Source organism: Ostrinia nubilalis, chromosome 20, assembly GCF_963855985.1.
Source record: "Ostrinia nubilalis chromosome 20, ilOstNubi1.1, whole genome shotgun sequence".
Lineage (NCBI taxonomy): Eukaryota > Metazoa > Arthropoda > Insecta > Lepidoptera > Crambidae > Ostrinia > Ostrinia nubilalis.
In genome coordinates, this window is record NC_087107.1 from 5,657,937 (window position 1) to 5,685,343 (window position 27,407).

Here is a 27,407-nt window from a genome sequence, read left to right on the forward strand (position 1 = left end):
TTGTTAACTACTCATATTGATGATTTTTTTAGATTGAACTTTAGTTAGCGAATGGCATACAAGATCTCTAATATTGTATAAATTGTCCCTTTATTTTTTTTTGTACAACTAAATAGGTGTTTAGGTAGAAGTCAAAGCATTCAAAAATAAGTCTTAAAAACTTTTTCCTTATAAAATCATCCTACAAATGCTTCACGAAATCAGCAGAAGACACCCAACTGTTTCGTCGTAATTTATAATTCCAGTTCACCCCGACTATCGACGGGTTAATGTGATAGACAGATGGGGCGACTGTTTTGATTAGGGGCTTATCTGACGCGGATTTGTATTAGAATATTGATGGAAACCCCGTCAGTATTTGCCTTGGGATTCACTATTTATCCTTTTGTCACGGGTTTTGTCAGTAATAGAAGGCCCTGAAAATTTAAATCCTTTACACTATAATTAGCTTTTTGAGAGAATTTGATGTGATGTTGCATTGCTGTTTCTCTTACATTTATGAATACTTACATGGTTAATAGTGTACTGTTATATCGCATTAATATTCAGCCAAAAAAGTTATAATTAACAAATACTGCCAAACATTAACACTGTCCCGAAAAGAAGTCTACTAGCATGGTAGTCTCATTGTCTAAAAATATTTCACAAATCCTTTAAATACCGTAATCTCTATAATATTATCCTTTCAAGACAAAATCAGGTCTTTATCTTGTGTCAGCCCTAGCTCCCACTTGGTTGTCGGCTAATCTCGCCGCGACTAAACTTCAAAGCCGCGGAGGGCTGTCGCGCCGCGAATTTTAATACGCCAACTCAGGTGTCTGGATTAACGATGTTGGCTAGTGATCTCTTTGATAGTCTTAATACAGGTACTTGGTTTATCCGTAAAGCCTCTGTCCCGAGAATTGAACGAGAAAAAAATATTTTTCCGACTTTATGAATAAATTTTCGGGTGAAGAAAATTGTGAATTGGAAAATAATGCTGTTTATGAGCTATAGCTGAGTCACATTAAACTGTATTGCAGCTTAATATAATTATGAAACAAGTAAAAAGTCTTGGTCTAAGAGCTTTACAGAAAAGTTTAAATGTAAATTATAGTAAACCAGGTTAATAAACTTTGTTATACGTTAACAAATACAGCGGCGAAGTCTCTCAGCAATCTAAACCTCCATTAGTAATATTTCAGACTGATGTTGGTGAAAGCTTTTCAAAAGTTCTCCTGAAATGCAAATAAGTATTTATAAAAACAAAGTGAAAAGTTATTAAAATATTGCAAAAGTTTTTTGAAACTCAGATTTCAAAACCAGCATAGCTCAAAGAAAATAAAATGGCACCAACATTTTCCCTACAAGCACCTACACTAAATATAAAACCGCTAAAAAGGATTTGAGCAAGTAACCGTGGCAGATCACAACTTAATAAGTTCCATTTTTATCACCTATTTATTGGGAATTTTTATAGAGGGGCTCCGGAAAAAACATTAGTCTGAATTTCCAATGACAGGTTGGAAAAAATATGCTAAGCAGCCATTATGCACTTTCTTTTAGGGTTAGAAAATACAAGTAAGCTACCTATTTGAGAAAATTCTGGGTTTTATTTGAGCTTTGAATTTTTTTAAGATAAAGTTCGGAAAATATTTTTTTTAATTCGTTAAAATACTTTTTAAAGCTTTTTAGACACCGATATTAGAATAAAAATGAGATCTTGTATACTTAACTTACATACTTACCAAATAAAATAAATACAATAAACAAGATTATGCCGCAGTTATTAATGAAACACTAGCCTCTTTTCTTTAGTTAGTATTGTAAAAAAAAAAAAAATTATCTGAGACAAACACGATATTTTATATATTTAATTTGCAAACGCGAAATAGTCAATCTGTAACCGTTGAGGCGTGCACCGCGATAAATAAGCGCGGCAGGTGACTCGCGCGCACCCAGGGGAGTGTGTACGCGCCCTTACAGATAGGAAAGGATTATTTTTATTGGCGTAGTGAATCTTTTTCTTGTAATGGCCATTTAATATACAGGGTGTGTGTAGGTATTTTGAACATCTTGATTTTTTAAATTTTATTTAACCTGTACTTTAATACTGTAGGTACTTGCGTACCTACCTATTTTTTAATTTTGTTATGTAGTAGGGAATTTAGTGCAAGAACCCCTCCACTTTGGTATAGAAGGCTCATTTTTGCACCAGTTGTTCTTTGGGTGCTCCTGAGTAGATTTCCGTCGGTAGACATCGGGAGCCCCCCCTGTGGTAGCAGGGGGAGGGGGGTCAAGTTTCCTTCTGCCGCGCTTCACTTCAAGGCCCATATCTTCAAAACTATGGGTATTAGGGCAAGTGTGGTGTCATTTTCGGATAATTAAAGGATGGCGAATTCATTTCTAGAACAAACTTTTTGCCTTTTCATACAAAAAAATAGAAATATGGAGTAAAATTCACAAAAACCAAAAAGTATTTTTTTTAAATAAACGTCGTTTACTTTTAAACCACTGGAGATAATCTAATAAAAAAAATATATTCTGAAAGCTACATTTATCAGGATTATAAATATCTACCATTATATGGTACTTTTTTTGAAAAAAGTAGGTGAAAAAAAATTTTTCTTCAGGACACAGCGGGCGAATTTTAATGCGCGTCGGAAAAAAATATTTATTTTATCCATAAATTCATACTATTTGGTTCATAAGCAAGTAAAGATTATTATTTTAGAATTTATTTAGAGTTCCTGGCACATCATGCTACCATGATTTGTATTTTTTCTTCAATTAATTTTGAACTCTATGTGTAAGACATAAGGTTGAAAATAGTTTAATTACATTGTATTAATGAAAATATCATAAGAAGAAAGCACTAAATAAAGAACTTGAATTTGTCTAAACGTCTAATGATTATTATTATTATTTTAATTAACATTTTTATTTCTACATACTATTGTACCAGTGATAACGGAAAGGTAAGTGTGAGGAAAGTGAGGATTGATATTATCATAGTACGGGAGATTATTTTTAGCACAAAGGCTACGGCTGTGACCATTTTTTATTAGATTATCTCCAGTGATTTAAAAGTAAACGACGTTTATTTAAAAAAATACTTTTTGATTTTTGTGAATTTTACTCCATATTTCTATTTTTTTGTATGAAAAGGCAAAAAGTTTGTTCTAGAAATGAATTCGCCATCCTTTAATTATCCGAAAATGACACCACACTTGCCCTAATACCCATAGTTTTGAAGATATGGGCCATAAAGTGAAGCGCGGCAGAAGGAAACTTGCCCCCCCTCCCCCTGCTACCACAGGGGGGGCTCCCGATGTCTACCGACGGAAATCTACTCAGGAGCACCCAAAGAACAACTGGTGCAAAAATGAGCCTTCTATACCAAAGTGGAGGGGTCTCCATACAAATCATTGCACTAAATTCCCTACTAATGGTTCTGACTGAACTACTTAAGTTTTTAGCAATAGGGTCATTTTTCCTCTGTTACAAAAGTTCAGTTGGTCAAAATATTATGATTTTTTGGTCTTGATTTTGTGCCCCACAAACACATGAATAAATTTATGTTTTATAAATAAGCACTTTACAAAGTTTTTAATAAGAAAGTACAAAGTACTTAACAGTAAAAATTCTCAATTATCTTTCCCAAACAACGACTCCTCTTCCAACCATTAAGCAGTTGTAAAACATACTGTAGCTACCCCCGGAATATGCTAGAAGTACCATGCCCGAATATAAAAACGGTGTAGCGGTGTAACGACGATTTAAGTCTCCCTTTAAAACGCCCGTCGCGCGCCATTTGCAGCGCAGTATTGTCTTTGAGATCGACCAGGGTATTTAGAGCTATAGGTTTTTGTAAGGATTTTGAAACAATGCAGTTCGATAATGCAGCTTAGTTTTTATTACCACCGAATACCTAGTTTGTCAAAGTCTCTTGAACGGGACTATTCTCACCTCTTGTTCCCACCACTGCAACTTGTGTAGTCCAGGATCTACAGCTTGACCGTCATTAAAAACCTAACCAGTGAAGGTCAAGTTTTTCCCGGTGAAAGTTAAACTGTAACTGTCACAGTCTCGATTGTCGAGGTTAAATGGATTTCAGGGGACTGAGATATTCATACTTACTAAAACGATGAAGTTGCCAAAATACTTATTTTGCGAAGGATAATTAGAACAAAATATGATAGTGTTTTTAGTTACTTTTTGAACATTTTCTTTTAATAGAATTTTACTAATTTCTGAAAAAAGTCTAATTTAAAAAAACTCAGTTCAAAACAATGATTGACTAAAGAAACAGACAAGTAAGTAAGTAGGCCTCAAAATAAAGCTATTTCATAGTTTATTATGACAAAGGTAAAGAAACCCTCTCAAATCCCTTTAACCTAAAGACACGAAAGAAGGCTCAACGTAAAGTGGTCTGTGTTTATGGTATCCTCTTATTGTCTAGGGCATAGACAAGCGTTTTTATTATCTGCGGGGGCATTTTAAAATGTACTCCGCGCCCTTTTAAAGTGTTGTAACTTCTTGCAGTTCTTTGAATGGGGTTTAAAATTCGTTAAAACATTGACATAACTGAACATTTCTTGTAAACAAGATCGTTCTTTATGTTAGTACTTAAACTAATGTTATACAGTGTGTCCGGGCTTGTAGTGATCAAACTTTAATGGCGTAATCTATGGACAATTTTATCGATGAAAATACTTCAAATTTGTGGCGCGTCGGAATAGGTTGTGTGATTCTTTCAGGCAGTGCATTTTCGCATGTTAGCAGCGCTATGGAACCGGCTGGGAAGGGGTATCTTTGTTCAACAATTACGTCGAAACTAATAGACATAGACTAATAAATTAACATTCGTTTTGTAGAATAGCTCAAATACTAACAATACAATGCAAATAAAACATACTTCAACGACCTGGTTTTTCTTGTGTTGGAAAATAACTAAAAAAGAAGTGAAAAAAATCATGTCTTTTTCTAATTCAATCCATTCTTACTTCCATAAAATGTATGAAACTTGTGTCCGTTTTCTACTTTTACTAATAGATAATTTTATTGACTATCGCATGATATCAAATATTCGCTTATTAATGTTAAGTTACCCACGTTTTCACTTGTTTTTGAAGGAAGAGGTGAAAACTAAAAATTAAAAACTTAAATCCTCGTAATTTTGCGACAAATGGGTCAAGCCCCAAATTTGAAGTATTTTCATCCATAAAATTGTCCATAGATTACGCCATTAAAATTTGATCACTACAAGCCCGGACACACTGTATAGAGGAAAAAATCATTGTATTGATATTAGGCTCCGAAAATACTGCATCAATTTGAAAAATTCTTTCAGCATTATGAAAATATGGTACGCCGGGTTTGCCGGGTCAGCTAATTGTAAAACTAGTAAGTTTGTTTTTTTACTTTTGAAATTAAAATACAAATTGACTCAACTGATATTTAGCCAACTTTTGGGAGGAATAACTCAGGAGGTAATTCCACTAACTTTAGGTCATAAATTCTTGTACAACAATAAAATATGTTATTTATAGCCATTGCCATTCAACTCAAAATAATGACGACACCCGTGACACCAATCAAATGATTATTCCGGTCAGGATCCGAACCGACTACCGCTTCCTGCCATCCGACTGTTGGGCAATACCACCACTCCTTATAAGTCGTTAGAAATTCATCGCGACGAAGTTTCTTTGACGACTCAAAATTATAGTAGGTACTTAGGGCCGAGTTCACCGACTTTTAAAACGGCTGTTTAACACTTAAACTTCTGATCAAGTAATTTTTAATGTTCACCACACGTTAACCAGTGTTTATAGCCCTTAAACAGCCGATCATTATTAACCGAGGTCCAAAGCACCGTTTAACCGTCGTTTAGTAACATTTGTTGGACACATGGCATTTTTTCTATGAGTTTGGCTGCAACAGTTGCACCATTGTTTCGAATTTCGCTGGTTTTGAGAATAGATAAACAAACATGTAGTCAGTGTTCAATGTATTAATTGATAACTATCAAGATCACTACATAAGCCTTCTTGAAAATCTTGAAATTCTTGAAGATATAGAGACCAGACCTAGGCGACCTAGAGGCTAGATGCCAAATTTTCTATTATTTGTCCGTCAGACAGATCATTAGAAAATAGGTGTTAGACTCAAAAATATTATCTTTTTTTTTCACAGTGCTACATCGAGTTGAAATGGCGCGTTACGTCACGCCTATGTAGATTTTTTACTCAAAAGTGACGTCACGCGAGATTTCATCTCGATATAATACTGTAATTATTCAATTATGAAAAAATACGTGTCCAGTATTTTTTATTATCTGTCTGACGGATGAAATATAATTTCGATTTCATTACCCAGTCATCATCAATGTCATCATCCCAATTATTCACAACAAAGAAACATAACATTTTAACACCCTGTGGGTCTAGACAAAGTGCAAATTATAATCGCAAACCAGTCGAAAAGTGGTCAAAAAGCCCCTTTTTTGTATGGAGTTTTGACGGATTCGATTTTCGATTCGATCAAAAAGTGCGTTTTGTCTAGGGGGGCTGAATGATCAACACGGAGAATAAAATTAGCACGAGTGACATTTGACAGTAACAGCACCGTGACGTTATTACCCGTCCAAATTGAACACTACAGGCTAGCATAATGATCCCAATGCGTTCTCGTACTTCTCAAGATGTAAGTGTTTTATATTATGTTACTAAATATAAATGTCACCAAAACTCGTGTTAACTAAATATAACGACGTGACTTCTCTATTGAGTAAACTTATAGCATTCATTCATTCACTCCTGAACGGATGGTGATTCCCCGATTTACTAATCACGGTTAAAATCACAGATATGGATAGATGCAGCATGTGTCAAAAATTGTATGAAGCCGAGCGTGCCACTTTTTAAACGTCATTAGTGTCATTTTAGCGAATTTTAGTGATTGCCGCAACGTAAAAGTAATCGTATCATCGTACTGCATTCGCAAAGTCATCGAATGATATCGTGTGACTCGATCAAAAATTAATTAATTCCGATAAAACTGATATTTTGTTAAATTTATAGCTAGTCTGACTGTGGATTAAAATAATTTTGTAGCGGTAGACGTTATTCTACAATTCTACATTATTAATTTGCAAATAATATTTTTGTTGTGCCTAATGTTTATGAAAGTAATGATCGTTATTCCATTATGTTAAATAGTACTACTAGTAATTCATACTTAATTCCATACTTTTAAATATCCTAGTAAGTAAATGACCTAGTTTCATAAAATAAAGACTATTTTACTCAAGCTTTTTATTTTTAATAAATGTAAAAATGCATAGTTTTGCCAATACGTTTTCTTTCATAAAGCTAAGTCAGGTACCTAGTTTTGAAGATATTTCTAAACGACAAAATCTCGGGCGTCGTATACATAGACTAGTAATAGTGTATACTGCGATCACTGACCTAACTTCTTGATTTGTATATTTCGACGTTATACAGTGCACTCTGTCTTCCGCGATCACTGATCTAACTTGTTTTATAATTCTTCTACTGCTACTTTATTCTAATTAATTACATATTTGTTACTCTTTGCTGTTTATTACAATTCTCAATCCGTAAATAATTTCTTCTCTCTACCGTGTTCGTACTACTGTCCTCGTAAAATCATCGTATCCGATTGTTGTAATCGGATTACATGAACATCACTCGACCATGTATGTCCATTTGGACATATCGGAATGGCACGCTTTGACTAGCAACTTGCTGTATCTACTCTAATCCATATCTGTGGTTAAAATATTCGTGGTGAACTGCGAATAGTTAACCGGCTGCGTAAACGACGTTTAAAAATTAATCGGCCGATTACTCAAACATTGGTTAAATGACAGTTGGTGAACTCGGCCCTTAATGGTCTAGTGTTACGAATGTCTTGATTAAGACTAATAGAAATAAATGTAAGTAAATACCATTAACTTTAAAATGTCACAAGGTGGACCGACGACCTGATAAAGGTAGCAGGAAGGCGCTGGAAGCAGGCCGCTACCAACCGTGCGATGTGGAAGTCATTGAGGGCGGCCTATGTAATCAGCAGTGGACGTCCTGTGGCTGAAAAGATGATGATGATGATGATAAAATATCTATCTATGACATACTTACTTCCTAATAAGCAACTATTCTTTACAACTGTTCTTATAGTTTTTTCTAATCGTTCACTTTATACTTTAACCCTTTCTATAAAACAATGTTGTAAACCATTTCAACTACTCGAAGTCACTAATTTTCTTGACTCTTTTTTTCAAATGCAATTGATTTCATTACTTACTTGTTTTTATGAGAATTATAAAATTACTCGGTAAAGTAACTTATGGTAATTAAAATAGAGAATCACTCTCATATCCCAACTAATATTATAAATGCGAAAGTAACTCTGTCTGTCTGTCTGTCTGTCTGTCTGTCTGTCTGTCTGTCTGTCTGTCTGTTACGCTTTCCCGCTTAAACCTCGCAACCGATTTTGATGAAATTTGGCATAGAGATAGTTTGAGTCCCGGGAAAGAACATAGGATAGTTTTTATCCCGGTTTTTGAAACAGGGACGCGCGCGATAAAGTTTTTCTGTGACAGACAAAATTCCACGCGGGCGAAGCCGCGGGCGGAAAGCTAGTTTAGTCATATTTGTACTTAGTAAATGAGAGTAAAGTTTGACGTTTGGGCTGTGTGACGCAAAAACTAAAAATCATAAGTACTTTACTTAGGTATTGTAATAAAATATTAATTAGCAAGATCAAGATAAATCAAAGCTACAGCGAAATAACAATGTTAAAAAATATCTGAACAAATCCCCAAGGTAACTTTGCGAATTTCCATACTTATAATCTGTGGACCGAGGAAAAATAAATTCACAGATGAAACATGCAAATTTTATACAGAAAAAAGTCTTGTAAGTGAGAAGGTGCGAAGTGAAGGTCTTTTGGCGATGAATATTTCACAAGGATTTCTTTGTGGTTTTTTTAATGTTTATTTATGTGTCTGATAGGAGGGGCGAGTGAGGGGTTAATATTAATGATTTGTTATTGGGGATCGCACTTGTACCCTATTAGGTTTGATTTCAAGACCAACAAAAAGGAAGAAAAAGTTTTGTTACTGTCTAAAAAATGTATGACCACTTTTAGGCAAAGATAAGCCTTATCAAAAATTAGAACAGACAACAATCTGGAATCCTCAAAATTTGGAAAAAAAATTATAAGTACTAAAAAAGTTAATTTTTAACCGCTGAAAAACGTAAGTTGTAAGTTCAGAAAATGATAGCTTTGGTTTTTGTGACCGATTAAAAGTAATTTTTAATCATATCTTCCATAAACGTCTGCAAAACAACCATTTACGAATACTGCGGACAAAGATGGGGAAAAATATTCATAGTTTGTATTACACAAATCTCCGTCCATCAGGCCGGGTGACGCCCTATCGCGAACATCTGACATGACTAATAGTGCCCGATAGCCGCGCCAGCGTAACTTGGCCGACTCCTGGACTCTTTACCCTAAACAAAAGGAACGGGACAAAAAAAAATACCGTCATAGAGGGCTCTACGTATACTGGTCGTATACATTTGTCTTAAATTGTGGACTTTGATAAACGTCTCCGTATACAGCAGCTCGGAATATGAAAAGGGTCTGTAATTTTATAAAACCAACAAAATCTTGACCCTATGGAATAAAATAAGAATTCCGAATAATGATAGCAAAAAATTATAAACAAAAATTAGGAAAGCAGTGATAAAGCCTTAATTTAATTTGCCCCTATTGGGGCAAGAATAATTTCGACCTTGCCTGTGACTCTACCATCTGCTCTGTGGAAACAAGACTCTCCTTTGTTCAATTAAAGAGGGTCATTTGTAAAGGATCTTGTTTTATTTTCTCTCTGCAGTTGTCAAAAGTTGAACTATGCACCAATAAATGAAGTAAATCCACGTGGTGTTATATTTTATTTGTTTTATCTTGAGCTTATGCATGCACGGACCAATGATTTAGTAAGCCTTTTCAGTTATTTGTGTATCTAGTACATGACATTCAAGTTTGCATAATGATTTTACGGAATCCAACAAAGGCACCTCTAACCGTTTTATGGCCATTTTCATGGCGAATGTATGCGACCAGTCCGCGCCGACGGAATATTTTATTGTATGTGATAAAATAAATAGACTGATTAATAAGCGAATCATGAATCGCTACCGTCCTCCTGCTCAGTATGGCCGGCGTGTTCTATTTTTGAAATGTGCAGTAACGGTGCGTGTGCGTGATCGCGTTAAATTTGAATTTTGAACTTCGGAGAAATTCGGCCGGCATTCTCGGGCAAGCGCGGTCCAGACTAAAAATTCGTATTCGTTTCTCTTTTTAAATATTTAAATTTAGAGTTTCTCTGGCGCCATTATTTCACAACGCATGCTATTTGGAAACTGTTCAGCAGACAATTTAGTTCAAGATTTGTACACTAGATGGCGCTGACAGTACTTTAGTTCGCGATATCATTTGCTTTTTTCCGATCCTTAAGTACCCCGGCGTTTCTCCGACATGTTAACTTTGCGCAGAGGCAATATCGTAACCAATGAGGTTAATCCGAGGTGCGATTATTGCTAGTTGAAAACTTTACCAATACCCCGCCTTGTGGACGTGAAATACCGTCCGCTATGGCAATTTTTGAACGGCCGTAAAGGCCTTAGATACTCCCAGCATACTGAACTCCTTCATTAACCACATTTTATTGTGTCGAATTGTAGTCTTAGAACTGTTTATAGAACTGTAGTTTCTATAATTTAAAATTTCAGGGTTTTAAATTTTTATTTTATAAAATAAAACCGTATGGTTTTGACTTTTGAGTGTCCCTCTTTGAATACATTGCTTGCTATAATAATGTGCAAAGTATTCTAAAACTTTAAATTTATCTTAATGATAAAAATCTTTTTTACTAAAATAGGTATTTCAGTCTTTTTTATACAAACAAAGGAGACATAATAATGTTAAGTTTTTTTTATATTTTTTGACATATTAATATTTTTATAACTTTTTTTTTCTTTTAAACACGATGACAATTTTAAGTATGTAATAATAATGTTTAGCAGTGTATTACTACCCAGGGGTATTACGTCAAGCAAATTGGATGTTGTCCGATTCTGCTCACGGACAAGACGGGACGGGACCCTTCTACTTGGCAAGCACGCAAAAGAATGTAAGTAAGGAAAACGATTTTTTATAGATTGCCAAAAACATGTCACTTGTGGGCGTTTTAATGTTTTTCTTATAAGGATAAAGGTGGTCCTACAGCCTACGTTTAGGTAACTGTAAAAGATGATCTAGCCAGATGAATTTAGGTATGTATTAGATTTTGATAGGTGAAATTCACGATCTACTGAAAAAATATAGTTTTCATGAAGCTAAACATTATTGTGAAAGTGATACGTACGAAATCATTTATTAATTGAAAAATACCTAATGTAAATTGTACAATCTCTACATTGTCACAATCTACAATAACTTTAACAAAAATCTAAATCTTGACTTACGCAACGCAAGGCAAGTCCATAAAAGAAGCTTTAGGGTTGGATGAAAAACGATCCGAAAGAAATTAAGTCTCGCACGTGAAAAATGGTCTACACGGACAGCGTTTACATCATGTGACTGCCGACATGGGCCCGTCATTGTAACGTAAGTAAACTTACCTACTGAGACTTGAAAAATGACAGGGGACAATTTAAAACAGTTTGTAGGCTAACATGATTCTTCAAAAACGTCCCAGAAGACGGAATTCGGAATTCCAGGCTTTCAAAATGTGTACCATATTGCGACTTTTTGCCGACATGGGCCCGTCATTGTAACGTAAGTAAACTTACCTATTGCGACTTGAAAAATGACAGGGGACAATTTAAAACAGTTTGTAGGCTAACATGATTCTTCAAAAACGTCCCAGAAGATGGAACTTGGAATTCCAGGCTTTCAAAATGCTTACCATATTGTGACCTTTTGCCGACATGGGCCCGTCATTGTAATGTAAGTAAACTTACCTACTGAAACTTGAAAAATGACCGGGGACAATTTAAAACAGTTTGTAGGCTAACATTATTCTTTAAAAACGTCCCAGAAGATGGAACTTGGAATTCCAGGCTTTCAAAATGCTTACCATATTGTGACCTTTTGCCGACATGGGCCCGTCACTGTAATGTAAGTAAACTTACCTACTGCGACTTGAAAAATGACAGGGGACAATTTAAAACAGTTTGTACGCCAAAATTGTTGACTCAGAAGACTCAAATTCCATGATGATAAAAATGAGATTCCTGCAGTCAACATAACGAAATCTTTGGGTTCAACATTTCTGATGCATTTAATATTATCTACCTATTTATCTATACCTTTAGCGCTTAAACCACTGAACCGTTTAGATGTTTTGTATAGAGATTTAGAAGGTTTCCAACCTAGAGTAAAAGATAAGATAGTTTAAAGGATAGTAAGTTTAATATTTATGCAACAATATACCATATAGTGTCCTATTTCAACAAATCAAATTATATCAAACAAATCTAATCATTCTTAACTCATAGGTATCATAAAACTTTTTTTGTCAAAAAGGGATAAATATTTTGAAATCCTACCAACACTATCGCGCACATCAAGCAATTTGCAGTAATATATTGCTTAATCTTCCCTCAGATAGGACGGGAAGGCCACTTTTATTGCCAAAGTGTAAAAAATAACATAAATCATAGACCTAATGTGTTCCCGTTAATTTTTGTAACCGAGGTGTCGCGGTTCACATTGTTATTGATATCATGGTTTGATTAGTTGCTAAACATAATGATGAGTGACTTTGTCTTTGATATTGAAACCTTTATCAAACTCAAAATTTAAGAACTCTCCTACTGAGAAGTTCTCGTACCTACATTTTACAAAGCATGTACTATGTGTTGTTTAATAAGTAAACATGCTTCGTTGGTACCAAAAAAACGTCCACTGCTGGACAAAGGCTTTCCCAAGGATTTCCATAACGACCAGTCTTGTACTGCCTACATCCAGGTGCTTCCCGAGACCTTCACTAGATCGTCGGTCCAACGCGCAGATTATAAAAAGAACCTATAAAAAGCACTCATTAAATTTATTCCATTCGAAGCTTTTAATTCAAGATTAGCTTTCTCTACTAAACAACTATAAAAGTCTCTTACGTCTTCACAAATCATTGGCTTTATAGCCACCAACAAAAACCTATACAGCTAATATAAATAAATTATATAAAACAAACGCACGCGATTAAGCCATAAAACGCTACTGTTTTTTGACACCATCCCCTTTCCCAGAAAGTATAAAGGCGCAACGATTTGTTTGTACCACATTAACAAGAAAGGTCCTAATAAAGCAATAAAAACACAGCGAAGAACATCTGAGGGTATAATTTTGCTATTAATATTCAATTTTTACCCCAAAATTTGAGCGACTTCAAAGAAAAATCTGAGATGACGATCTAAAGTTGTGGGTCGACTTACAGTTTTCTTGGTACGAAGGGTTGCTCGAATTGAAGCCGGTGTGCATGATTTGGACGAGAGTGGTATAAGTAGATCAAGCTAAACATTGTGGCATCTTATCTATCCCAACTAGTCCCAACTAATATTATAAATGCGAAAGTAACTCTGTCTGTCTGTCTGTCTGTCTGTCTGTCTGTTACGCTTTCCCGCTTAAACCTCGCAACCGATTTTGATGAAATTTGGCATAGAGATAGTTTGAGTCCCGGGAAAGAACATAGGATAGTTTTTATCCCGGTTTTTGAAACAGGGACGCGCGCGATAAAGTTTTTCTGTGACAGACAAAATTCCACGCGGGCGAAGCCGCGGGCGGAAAGCTAGTTTGTAATATGGGGTATTTGCAAAAGCAACAAAAATGTAGAGTCGGCTGTACCTACATTGAAGACTCATTCAACATAATGATACGTACTATTTTATGAAATTAGATGAGATACTCGTATGAGGTATTGAAATAAACTTATTTTTAGAGAGTTAAGTTATCTAAACAAACCTTAGTACGAATAGATATCAAATTCAAAGCTATTCATTACGTAGTAATATTGGTCTATTCCACTTTGATCACCTGGCTTTGATGACCCAGGTGATCAAAGTCCACTTCCAGCGACAATTTAGTGTCCTTTGATCACCCACGGATAATGATGCCCTGGGTGATCAAAGTGGACTCCAGTTAAATTATTATTTTAGTGTCCTTTGATCACCTACATACAAATCACACCTCCTCTGAATAGACACGTCATGTCCAATTGTTGTAAGTACAAATTAACATTTTTAGACATTTTTTTTTACAGCATGAAATATTTTAAAGTGTTACTTACCTAAACAATGTTTGTCCGTACATTAAGTATTATAAGAGGTGTGATTTGTATGTAGGTGATCAAAGGACACTAAAATAATAATTTAACTGGAGTCCACTTTGATCACCCAGAGCATCATATCCGTGGGTGATCAAAGGACACTAAATTGTCGCTGGAAGTGGACTTTGATCACCTGGGTCATCAAAGCCAGGTGATCAAAGTGGAATAGACCGTAATATTACTTCAATGATTCATACAAAACTATAACAAAAATATTTTCGACGGCATTATTGGATGACAAATATTTTTACTTTTTAAAATTTTGAAATTCGAATGCCATCAAAACTTAACAACTCAATACCTAATTAAAAAAGAGGACAAAAATGTTTCATGATTATTTTAAATAGGTAGACTACATTTTAAAAATTCTTTAACAAATCATTACACTAATTTACAAGACCATTCCACTGTTCTGTGTAGGTTTTAGATGCCATTAGATCTGGATGGATAACGACGATGTCGGTAGTCGGTACACTTTATTATATCTCCCATCTCAAAGTATGTTGTAGGTGGCTTCATCTTCTATTGTTTGTGCTTGTGTAGGTTTTTATGATGATTATAACTTTATCTAGATAATTGGCTGTTTATGTGATGTTATTAAGGTTGTTAAGAGCGTCAATGTAGAATTATTTTGCAAGCAAAATTGGCTTGGAATACATAAAAAAACTGTCACTTTTCTAACACACCTCTTTTTGCTTCGGGGTTGTTAGCGTTCAGTTATAAAATATTAAAAGCTGGTTAAATATTACCTATTAAATCATTAGAGGTAAAGGGCATTTCTACGGAGACGACCGATTGACCTACTGGGGCGAAAAAAGTACCTTTAAAATTGAAGTATTGAAAAAAATCACACGTATTTATAGGACTCTTGCCTTGATGGAGAGCATATTTAAAAGACCGCCAGGTTTTACATCTCGCCTTAAAAAAATCTGAAAGTTCAAAAACGGGCGAAATTTGGCTTAAAACGGAGTGTCCGGTTTCCAGAATTTACTCGTTTTTGCTTCATAACTTTTGAAATAATAACTTCCCCATTATGATACCCACATTCACGAAACAAGGGATAGTTAATAAAGCCATATATATGAGTTTCTTTATTGTAAGTCCTTGGGTTTTACTACAGTAACACATTTAAATTTTGTCCGACGTGTGTGCCTCAATTCCGTGATTTTTACTTTTGTGCTCCTATATCACTAACTACGCACAGTACGAACGCCCTCGACTGATTCCCACAAACTAGCAGTTGCGCCCGAGTTTTCGAGTAGTGTAAAAGAGAGATCTGTCGCTTTGAGGAGCATTTTTCAGAGGTTTGAAATCACTAAAAAATTTTGGTCACTGGTCATTCCTCAAATCGGTGTGCGAAATTAATAATGTTCAGGAAGTATTTAATGAGATTACTGCTGAATTAATTGAGTGTTTAAGTGATATCTGCCATTACGTTTTGTAGAAATTGTTGTAATTTATAATATTTTCGAGTTATTTGATGGATTGTGATATTTCCTCAATTCCGTGGATCTCAATTCCGCGGAATATGGGGCATCGAATTGAGAAAACGTCTACACCGAATTGATATTAAATGAAAATGGAGACAATAAATTGTTTGTGTATCTTAAAATGTTAATGAAATCAGTCTAACATAATAATAGGGTGAACTACCAATCATTGGGCACTACCAGTCATAAGACAGACGACAATAAAACATTTTTTTTGAGGTTTCATAAAAAAAAATGCACTGCTACTGCTATCTTATCAAAATAATATAAAACAATAGTTCAAAACATTAGTAAACGATGTTAGCAGAAGTTTGAAAATTTGTACTTTAACTTATCGCAACGATTTTGAAAATAGAATGTTTGTGTATAACATTTTTATATATTTTTTAAATCTATCTCATTTGCTCATTTCTTTTTATACTAAAGAGTTATTGTATTTTGTATATAATTTAATAATTATTGGTTCCACAAAATACAGTAATGAGTTATTGAGTTATGGATATTTGCTGTCCAATAATTAATAGTTTTTTGTTTGAAAACTAGATAATGGACAGGTAAAACGACAACTCTGTTCATCATAACTTAAAGAGCATGATTCATAAAAATAATGGGATATGTTTGAAATCGTTTTTTACTAATTGATAAAATTATTTTCTTTCAATATAATTCATTATTTTATTCGTTCGTTCGTTTCAGCCAAATGACGTCCACTACTGGACTAAGGCCTCCCCCTAGGATGTCATAGCAGCCGGTCGTGCGCTGTCCGCATCCAGGTTCTTACCTCGATCTTCACCAGATCGTCGGTCCACCTAGTGTGAGGCCTGCCCACTGGTCCGTGGTTTCCACTCAAAAACTTTTCAGTCCCAACAGCCATCATCTGTACGAGCTAAGTGCCCCGCCCACTGCCACTTGATTTTTTCAATTCTGCGGACTATGTCGGTCACTTTGGTTCTCTTGCCGATCTTTTCATTTCTGATTCAATCACACAGGAAAATTCCGAGCATAGAACGCTCCATTGCCTTTTGGGCCTTCTTATTCTCATAGTAAGCGACCACGTTTCACATCCATACACCATCACTGGCAACACACACTGGTTGAAGACTTTTGTCTTGAAACACTGCGGTATTTCAGACGTGAGATCAAAGTTTGACCTACCCATCTGGACTCTTTGTCCCAGATATACACAATTGTCAACAACTTCAAGTGTAGAGTCTCTAACCTTCAGAGGAGTGGGTGAAACACGGACATTTGACATGATTTTTGTCTTGTCCATGTTCATTTTGAAACCCACTTGTTGAGAGGCTCTACGGAGGCCATCGAGCATTGTGCCTAGATCTTCCAAGGTCTCAGCCATGACTACGATATCATCCGTGAATTGGCTCCTTGGTCTTCTGTGAAATCTGCCGTAGCGTACCTGTGTGTGTACCATAATACTAAAGTCTTTTCAGAAGGCTGGAAGTCGTCGAGTCTGCGAGCGAGATGATTCGTAGGGACTCTCGAAAACAGCTTGTAAACACGCCTCAGAAGTAAGATGAGTCTATAATTTTATCACCACACTTTTGTGTCATGCCGAAGGCGTTTTTCCTTCTAGGATAACGGAATTGAACTGCTTCTGTAGAGCCTTTAGTACCGGCGAAGCTCAGCCGTGATGCCGTCAACACCCGGTGCCTTGTTGTATTTCAGCTGTTTGAGAGCTATTTTAATTTTGTACAAACTGACGTCCGGTAAATCTTCGGTATAGTGTCAGGTCAATCTAGCTCTTGGGTCTTGCTATATTTGTTTTATGTTTAAGGTTAAGAATAATTAAACTAAGAGGAGACCCTGTGTTATGTATTTATTTTATTTAAATATAATTTTATTTTTATATTACTTTAATAAAATAAAATAATATATAAAAATTGAGAATATTATTAAAAAATTAAATATATTGATGAGGATTTTTGTTTAAATCCAATGGATAATTCAGACAATTAAACCTAAAATGAACCATCTAACTACTATTTGTTAGATGGTTTTGATATCTGACTGCTAGTCTATACCAGCAGTAGGGCATGCATTATTCGTTCGATATTGGTATTCGAATATTTCGAATACTAAAATTTATGGTATTCGAATACTTCGAATAAAACGAATTTTTCGAATACTGCTATTTTCAATATAATGTAAATTAAAAGAAACACTTTTTTGTCTATAATCATTTTAATAAGGATCAATTTGCTTAATACTATCATCTAACTTCAATAACTACTTAAAAAAAAGGCTGCTATCGAAGGTATTCGAAAAAGCACTGTTCAAACGAATGAAGCCCCACATCGGTGATCTGATACCTGAACATCAATTTGGTTTCCGGGAAAGACACTCCACAACTGAACAGGTCCACAGAACCATAAACATCGTCTCTGAAGAACTAGAAAATAAACGATACTGCTCAGCTGCGTTCTTGGACACAAGTCAAGCCTTCGACAAGGTCTGGCATAAAGGGCTCTTGTACAAACTTAAACAGAACCTCCCATGTCCGTTCTACCAAATACTTAGGTCGTATTTGAAAGACATATGCTTTGAAGTCAGATCTGGAGACTCTGGTTCTGCTCTATGCAACATAACGTCCGGTATACCCCAGGGTAGTGTCTTGGGGCCCGTGCTATACTTATTGTTTACCGCTGACCTGCCAACAACTGCAAATACATTCACAGGAACCTTTGCTGACGACAATGTAAACAATGGCAACACATGACGATCCAGTGACGGCCTCACTCTCACTCAAATCTGTGCATGTTCATGTAACCTTCACTCTCAGAAGAAACTCCTGCCCACCTGTTAAACTTAATGGTATCCAAATACCTCAGGCTGAGCCGCTGAGGACGTTAGGTATCTGGGCTTGCACTTGGACTGCAGGCTAACCTGGAGAAAGCATATAATATGGACAAAGAGGAAGCAACTAGATGCCAAACTAAAACATGATGTGGCTTGTCGGAGTCCAGTCACAGCTGAACACCAGTAGTAAAATGATGGTCTACAAAACTATCCTTAAACCTACGGATACAGCTGTGGGGAACAGCTGCCAACTCCAATCTCGACATAATCGAGCACTTAGACAAAAGCCGTGCGTTTGATTTACCAAATGCCGTGGTATATCAGCAACAGGCTAATCTATCAGGACTTGCCATTGCCCACAGTCAGTGAGGAATTAAAGAGCCACACACTCCGCTACAAGGATAAACTTTCAAATCATCCAAACTTATCAGTCCAACAACTCATGACCATTGAAGGCTTCCTATTCAGCAGACTGCAAAGAGCTTGTGTCAGGCAGGAGTATCCTTAGTAGATTTTAGGACAGTTGAGAAACCGGATGCCCACTGAGGGCAACTGAGTCACTGGACTCCTGCTGATTTACTACAAACAAAAAATCTCAGTACCACAGGAGATAACTACACCATAACACTAGCACCATTGGAAACCATATGCCTGGCACTTTAACCTTTTTCGCGAATATTGGTTGGCACTTGAAGGGATATCTGCAATTGCGCTCACTTGTCCATAATCTAACCTTACCGCTAACTTCTTGGCTGCAGTTTTAATAGTTTTAAATTTTATTAATAAGTTTGCGGTCAGATATTTTTACATTTTTTTAATAGGAAAGGCGTATTCGTATTGTTCGAAAAGACCGAATAATTACATAGATGCTATTCGAATAATAAATGTGGCGAATATCCGAATAATATGGATATCCGGATATCCGAATTTCATGCCCTAACCAGCAGTCAGATATCAAAAGTTTTAGGTATTTATTATTTTGATTATTGAAATACATTATGTATTTCTACATAATGTCATCAATTCTATGTTCACGGAGCGATTTTTAAATTTGGAGATTCATTTCTCAATTCCGTGATTCATTTTCACAATTCGGTGCTCTCTCAATTCGGTGCTTAACTATTCTCATAAACCACTTCACAATATTTAGTGACAATGCTATTTTTACATTCAGAATGGAGTAAACTATATTTTTTTGTATCGAAACTACTTAAAAAGCTAAATATAAATTTTAGCACCGAATTGAGAAAAATAACACCGTGCTGTAGAAATGCCCTAAAGGTGGCGGCGCGGCGTTTAAATATTTTAACCGATAAAAAATAAATAAAAATGCATTATAACGTGAGTAGAATATGAGTAGATTTGCTTTTCTGTCTTTAGCATTGGTTACGCAGATGTACGCTTAACTTTAGTTTATTTTTAATTCCCAAATAGTTTTGTCTGCAGGTAGAAAACTGTTTGGTTTCCACATCTCTGTGGTCATTCTTGGCGTTTCTGAACGTCAAGCTTTGACACACTTCACCGTAAGAACTTAAACGCAACACATCTTCGCAGTCTCGCGAGTGAAAAAACCGCACTTTTATCTCCCGCAAATCGCATTATAACGCACAACGCATTCGCATCAAACCACCCACGCAGTCAAAGCCCAAATTGCTCGTGACCCGAACCCCCTGCAGGGGAAGTGAAGCCGATCCATCTTCATCCCGGAGTGTCCCGGTGCCTAGCAGTGGTCGAGCTGACGGAAGGGGACCCGAGATTGGCTCAGAGGTTAGTGGGACCAACTATTTCTCCTCTGCAGGCAAAATCATTTGGGAAACGTAATTTGGACTTCCGATTAAGATCCCGCCTGGTGTGGCTATTTACACGCCACACCATAGTTTTGTGGTCCTTCAGCTTGGATATTGCATCAGCAATTTTCGCAGCATAATTTTCATGAAATTCACATAATTTGGTGAACTTTTAGAAAATTCCAAATTTTGACATCTGTCTGACATTTTTGGAAAATTTTCAAATTACGATTTATAAAATGTTATTTTATCGCAAATAATTTTCGGGATCATTGCATTATTGTTACGCATTATAATTTCAATAGGTACGGTTAAGGAACCTGAGGTTATTCTGGGTACAATTTTGGACCGAACGTTCGCAATTTCGCATATTCGCAATTTCGCATATTCGTAAATAATTTTAATATTTTTATTTTTTTTGTTACGCACTTTTATAATTTCATAAATACGCAAAATGGAGGATTTTCAACGTAAATTGAAGATTCTTCACGCAAAAAAAGACGCTATATTTCAAAAAGTTAATAGCATTTACGAGCTTTCTTTAAAAGTGACATCATTTGTAGATACTCGGTCAAACGAACACTTCATGATCGAGTCGGAATCTATTGACGCATTACATTCCAAATTTGAGGCTATTATGGACAGTATTAACGAATTTAGTTTGTTAGAAAACGCATCGGCTGTGCCTGACTATAGCCCAATGATAGCTTTTGAGGATTTATACACTCGCATCAAACGAATGAGGAACAAGATGAGTGCCTCTTCAGCCGCGCCATCGAGGCCGGTTGAAACGCATATGCATATCAAATTACCACCGATTGACATTCCATCATTTGATGGTAGCATGGAAAAATGGCCGGTTTTCTATGAATCCTTCAAGGCTAATATACATAATAATCCCCAGCTGACCGACTCGCAGCGTGTGCAGTATCTGGTAGGGAAACTTACGCATAATGCCCTGAAAATTACAGCAGGCATAATTCCGACTGGTGATACCTATCGCGTACTTTGGGACAGTCTGGAAAAGAAATATCAGGACAAGCGTCGATTAGGCATCCATTACTTAAGCAACATCTTGGATTCCAAAACTTGCACAACATCTGCGGGAAGTTTGGATAATTTCATACAACGTTATGCCTCTTCGGTCGCAGCTCTAAAACAGTTGGGTATAGAGGATTTGACTGATTTTATATTGCTCCATTGTGCCCTACGCAAGGTTGATGGGCAAACAGCTCACGCCTTTGAATTTTCAGTAAGGGATAAGGAGTTGCCCACCTCAGATGATTTTATAAAGTTCATGCAAGATCAAACTAAGATTATGACGCTTTCTAATAATTTCAATAGTTCGAATTCGCAGTCGAACACACGCGGCTCGAACAAACCAGCTGAGACTTTATATAAATCTTTTATGTCAAACGCAAATAAGAGTAACAGCTCTTGTTTATATTGTAACGAGGGCAACCATAGAATTTACAACTGCAATCAATTCAAAGGTTTAAGTTCTCCGCAAGCGAAGTTTGATTTTATTAAATCCAAAAATAGTTGTGTTAACTGTCTTAGCGCGTTGCATACTTTAACTAATTGCAAATCTACGTCAGTTTGTAAGCAGTGCGGCAGGAAGCATAATACACTTTTGCATTTCGAGATTAGGAATGAGGATGTTCGCAAAAATACGCATACGCATGCTGTGCACATGAGCACGTCCGCACCGGTTCATTCCGCCGCAATGGGCTCGAACCCGGAATTGAGCGCAGTGAGTCGCGAACCCGTGCAGTTTACCCATACTGCGGGGAGCGCAGCTTCGAATGAGAAGCCACCGCAAGGCGGTTCTTCGCTGTCTTTTAGCGCTAATTTAAAGCCTACTTCTACAATCTTACTGTCAACCGCGCAAGTATATGCCATGCAGCCTAATGCTAGCAATTATAAACGCATTATCCGATGTTTGATAGATAATGGCTCTCAGAATAATTTAATTACAGTCGAGTGTTGCAAATCTCTGAATTTAGTTGTCATTCCACTCACGAATTCATACGTAAAGGGTGTTGGTTTATCATCTAGGCCGATACGTGGATACGTGGACATGGAGATTCAGTCGCGCATTGATTTGAACAATAAATACCGAATACAGGCATTAGTGGTAGATTCTATAACTGATCAACTGCCTTCGCACTTTATTGAGAATTGTAACATGGAGTATTTGAATGATTTGCCGTTAGCAGATCTTACCTGGAATGTGCCTGGTAATATAGACCTAGTTCTAGGAGCGCAACTATTTCCGTATATTTATCTGGGAAATCGAGTAGATTCTGGCTCACAAGCTCCGCCAGCTTTATCTACTGCTTTTGGTTACGTGCTCATGGGAGGTAGTCAAGGTGTTAATAATATGGCAACTTCATTCTCAGCATTGGCGCTAGATGAAATGGTACATAAGTTTTGGCAATTAGAAGAGTTACCGGCCAAAGGTTATTTGAGCCAGGAAGACACGATCTGCGAGAATTTATTCGCATCGTCTGTCTCGCGAGATGACACAGGTAGATATTGCCTTTCTCCAAAGATCCTAGTAACTTAGGCAATTCTCGCACTCCCGCCCAGCGACGATTTATGGCCCTGGAAAGGAAGTTTAAACAGGATCCTTCGTTGCAAGAGCAATATAATAAGGTGATCCAAGATTATATTGATAACGATTACCTGTCTGAGGTTACTTCGGATAACGCTGATGAGGGATACTATATTCCACACCACGCCGTCGTGCGACCTGACAAACCCATGCCGCGCATAGTACTAGATGCGAGCGCGAAGACACACACTGGTGTGTCCTTGAATGACGTTCTTCACGTCGGTCCTAATTTACAGGCCGATCTGTTTCTTCTATTACTTGATTTTAGACTTTTTCCAATAGCCATTACGGCTGATATTAAACAAATGTATTTGCAGATTGGTGTTATTGATGACCATCGCAAATATTCAAAGATATTGTATCGCTTTCATGGCAATGAGCCTATCCGCACATTTCAATTCAACCGCGTCCCATTTGGGCTTAAATCAAGTCCGTTCCTAGCTATGCGCACTGTGCGACAGCTAGCGTCTGACTTGAGCGCAGAATATCCTGTCGCAGCTAGTATTGCTGAGACTAAGTTTTACATGGACGATCTCGTTCATTCTGTTCCTGATGAGAAGACTGCCGCTTGTTTGGCGCAAGAATTGATCTCGCTATTCAAGTCCGGTGCATTTGACTTGGTCAAATGGTGTAGTAACTCTCGTACTTTATTGGAGAATCTCCCTGAGTCACACCGGAGTCCTATAAACTTTTCAGAAGGAAACAATGTCTCTTCTAAGATCCTTGGTCTTTCATGGGATCCAGTAAATGATTCCTTCCATTTTAAGGCATCTCAGATGATTGAGAAATGCACAAAACGGAATATTCTTTCGGTTGTGGCCCGCCTGTTCGATGTGCTCGGTTTGATAGCTCCGGTTATATTATACGCCAAGTTACTTATTAAAGAGCTTTGGCTTAGTAACGCAGGCTGGGACGATACACCGTCCGAAACAATAGTACAACGTTTTTCTGCATTAATCCAAGAGCTACCCTTGGTTTCCACTGTGAAAATTCCACGTCATATTGGGGTTTCTGATAGTTCTGTTGTGAATATCGTTGCCTTCTGCGACGCAAGTATGAATGGTTACGGTTGTGTTGTTTACTTGCAGACGATAGATCAGGAAAATATAACGGTCAGATTATTATGTGCCAAATCCAAGGTCTCGCCTACAAAGATTCAAACGCTCGCGCGCCTAGAATTGTGCGCAGCGCTTTTAATGTCCAAGTTAGTAAAACTTGTGGCTGATACTTACCGCAAACGCATTCCTATCGCAAATATATACGCATTTTCTGATTCTACGATCGCATTGTCGTGGATACGCTCGTCACCGCATCGATGGTCGGTGTTCGTGAGCAATAGAGTCGCGCAAATACAGGAGAATATATCTCCAGATAATTTTCATCATGTCAGAGGAGAAGAGAATCCGAGTGACTGTCTCTCTAGAGGCTTATTGCCTTCTCACCTCGTTAATAACGATTTATGGTGGAAAGGACCCACATGGATGCAATCACTACCATCGGAGTGGCCTCTCGCATCTTTTTCTCCTACTGAATCTACGGATTTACCTGAACATAAGGCTAGCGCATTTAATTAACATTTAACATTTCTGAGGTGTACCCTGGTACAGATGGTGTCACTCGCGTAGCGATGGTTAGGACCAAATATGGTAACTTTAAACGTCCTGTCGTGAAGTTGTACCCAGTACCTACGCAATAATATATTTTATTTTAACGCGTTTAATTGTTTATTGTTAAGTTATTAGACTCGAGGTCTGGGTTCTTTTGATTTATTTATTTTTTCTTTGAATTTACACCGTTGCATTGCAAGGATTGCAACGTATTAAGTTCACATTAGTGAGTTTTTTGAAAGTTTCTGCGAACTTCCAAGGCGGGGAGTATGGTTACGCAGATGTACGCTTAACTTTAGTTTATTTTTAATTCCCAAATAGTTTTGTCTGCAGGTAGAAAACTGTTTGGTTTCCACATCTCTGTGGTCATTCTTGGCGTTTCTGAACGTCAAGCTTTGACACACTTCACCGTAAGAACTTAAACGCAACACATCTTCGCAGTCTCGCGAGTGAAAAAACCGCACTTTTATCTCCCGCAAATCGCATTATAACGCACAACGCATTCGCATCAAACCACCCACGCAGTCAAAGCCCAAATTGCTCGTGACCCGAACCCCCTGCAGGGGAAGTGAAGCCGATCCATCTTCATCCCGGAGTGTCCCGGTGCCTAGCAGTGGTCGAGCTGACGGAAGGGGACCCGAGATTGGCTCAGAGGTTAGTGGGACCAACTATTTCTCCTCTGCAGGCAAAATCATTTGGGAAACGTAATTTGGACTTCCGATTAAGATCCCGCCTGGTGTGGCTATTTACACGCCACACCAAGCATTATTTTGGTACACTCTCAAGCTCTCTTCGATTCTATTAAACTTTCTAGTTCAACTTAACATTACAAAAAAATCTTTCCTACTTCCAAACGAGTCATTCATTGGAAGCCACCCTCAGGTAAACACCTGCGTTTGGAGGCTATCGAGCGATCATAACGCGCGCAGATTTACGGCGTCGTAAACTGCGCCCGCGCAACGCGTTGACACGGGGCGCCTACGATTGTTGACGAGGCTACACTGGCGAAAGAAATAAGAGGATATTCCTTGGAAGACAAGTTTCTAGAAAGGAAGTCTCGTACCGGCTTAGCGTTGGATGCTGGCCTCCTCTAACCAGCCAATCTAAGAATCACCAACTGACTGAAATGATGATCATGAATGAGGATATTACCATTAGAGATGAAACGGATAGTTGTTTGGCCGGATACCGGATACCGGATATCCGGCCAGCTGCTAGGCCGGATAGCCGGATATCCGGCGGCCGGATAGTTGGCCCATTGTCTCGTTGCATGTCGTGACGAGTTTAGCGCCGCACAGGTGCTTAACGCGATCAGTGGGTCTATTAGTAGACTAGACTAGTCACACTTTTCGAAAATCGAATCAGTCCGAATAGAATGTCAGATTTTGCCTCTTGTCTAGGGGGCAGATTAATTCGGGCGATTTCGGTCGCCATCGCGAGTGTGTGATTGAATAGCGAAAATTAAATTAGTTTACTTGCTGCGTAATCTGACTGAACTGCATCATGACATCAGACCATCACACAGTATGTTATGAGACTGTATAATCGGACATTCTCATTTATTTGATGAACCGTATAGAGCTCAGTTGTACAAACATAATGGTAAAACTCCAGTTTGAAAATTCCACGTAGTTTTCGCGGTGTAAAAATTCAAAGTTACCTATTTTTTTACTTCAAAATTATGCAAAAATATTCTCACTCGTTAACTAATAACATTTAATTCAGAAATGTTGTAATACTTCATAGAGCTCTTAAAACTACACGTAATAAGCGTATTAAATGCTTCATAAACGCATTCAGTTAATTATGAAAAATTATTTTAGTGATTTTTGTTTTTATTTTTTTTCTCCATTATACCATAACATAAATGCAAACAGTTTTAATTGCAACATATAGTTTGATATTTAATCTAATTGTATAAAAAAATCAGCTTTAAATTCCGTGTTGAGTGTGTGTGAGTTTTATTTGGCAATATTTCGACTTAACAGATATTTACTATTTATGTATTCGTCATTAGAGTGAATAGCCCCGAAAAAGAAATATTTTTTTAAAGGCTTTTTGTAACTTTTTGGACTTTAAATAAAAGCCGTCATTATTATAAGCCATTTTATTGATGTTTACCTCAAAGATTAATGTATTTAATTTTATTAACAGGAAATTGTCGTAGTTTTTTAATATCCGGTATCCGGCCGGATAGTGAGTTACTATCCGGTATCCGGCCGGATAGTAAATTTAGGCCGGATATCCGGCCTACCGGATAGTTGCCGGATATCCGTTTCATCTCTAATTACCATTAACTCGCAGTGCGGCACACGTCTAGAATAAAAAATCGTGCATTGCCCATGGGCTGAAACTTGTATCGGTTTCCATAATTATTAAAAGAGTAATAAACCCTCTGCCGTTATTATATGATTTTATATGAATTTTAAAAGCATTGTTTTGGATACAACTAGTTCTTCAAAAGTCAGATTCTCCTAAAAAGAGGATTTAAAAATTTTATGAAAATTCCTGTGTCTATCGAGTTATGTCCACACAATTCTTTCCATATACTTGACGCCATTATGACATTATATTATGACGGTGGCGAGATGACTAGCTTTGTCTATTCATAACTGACACAAAAACCACCACATCCATATTGATAACCTCCCATAACTCTACGGGTTATGGCTTTGGCCCATGAGAACG

The 27,407-nt window shown here is 37.0% G+C and overlaps 1 protein-coding gene and 1 non-coding gene across 3 annotated transcripts in view; both read left to right on the forward strand.

Moving 5' to 3' along the window:
* Positions 1–27,407, forward strand: part of LOC135081512 (protein trachealess) — a 199,362-nt gene that overhangs the window by 100,649 nt on the left and 71,306 nt on the right. The gene's annotated exons all lie outside the window — the stretch shown is intronic.
* LOC135081928 (U4 spliceosomal RNA) lies at positions 10,560–10,698 on the forward strand. The gene has a single exon (XR_010259301.1). It is a non-coding gene; the product is annotated as a U4 spliceosomal RNA (small nuclear RNA).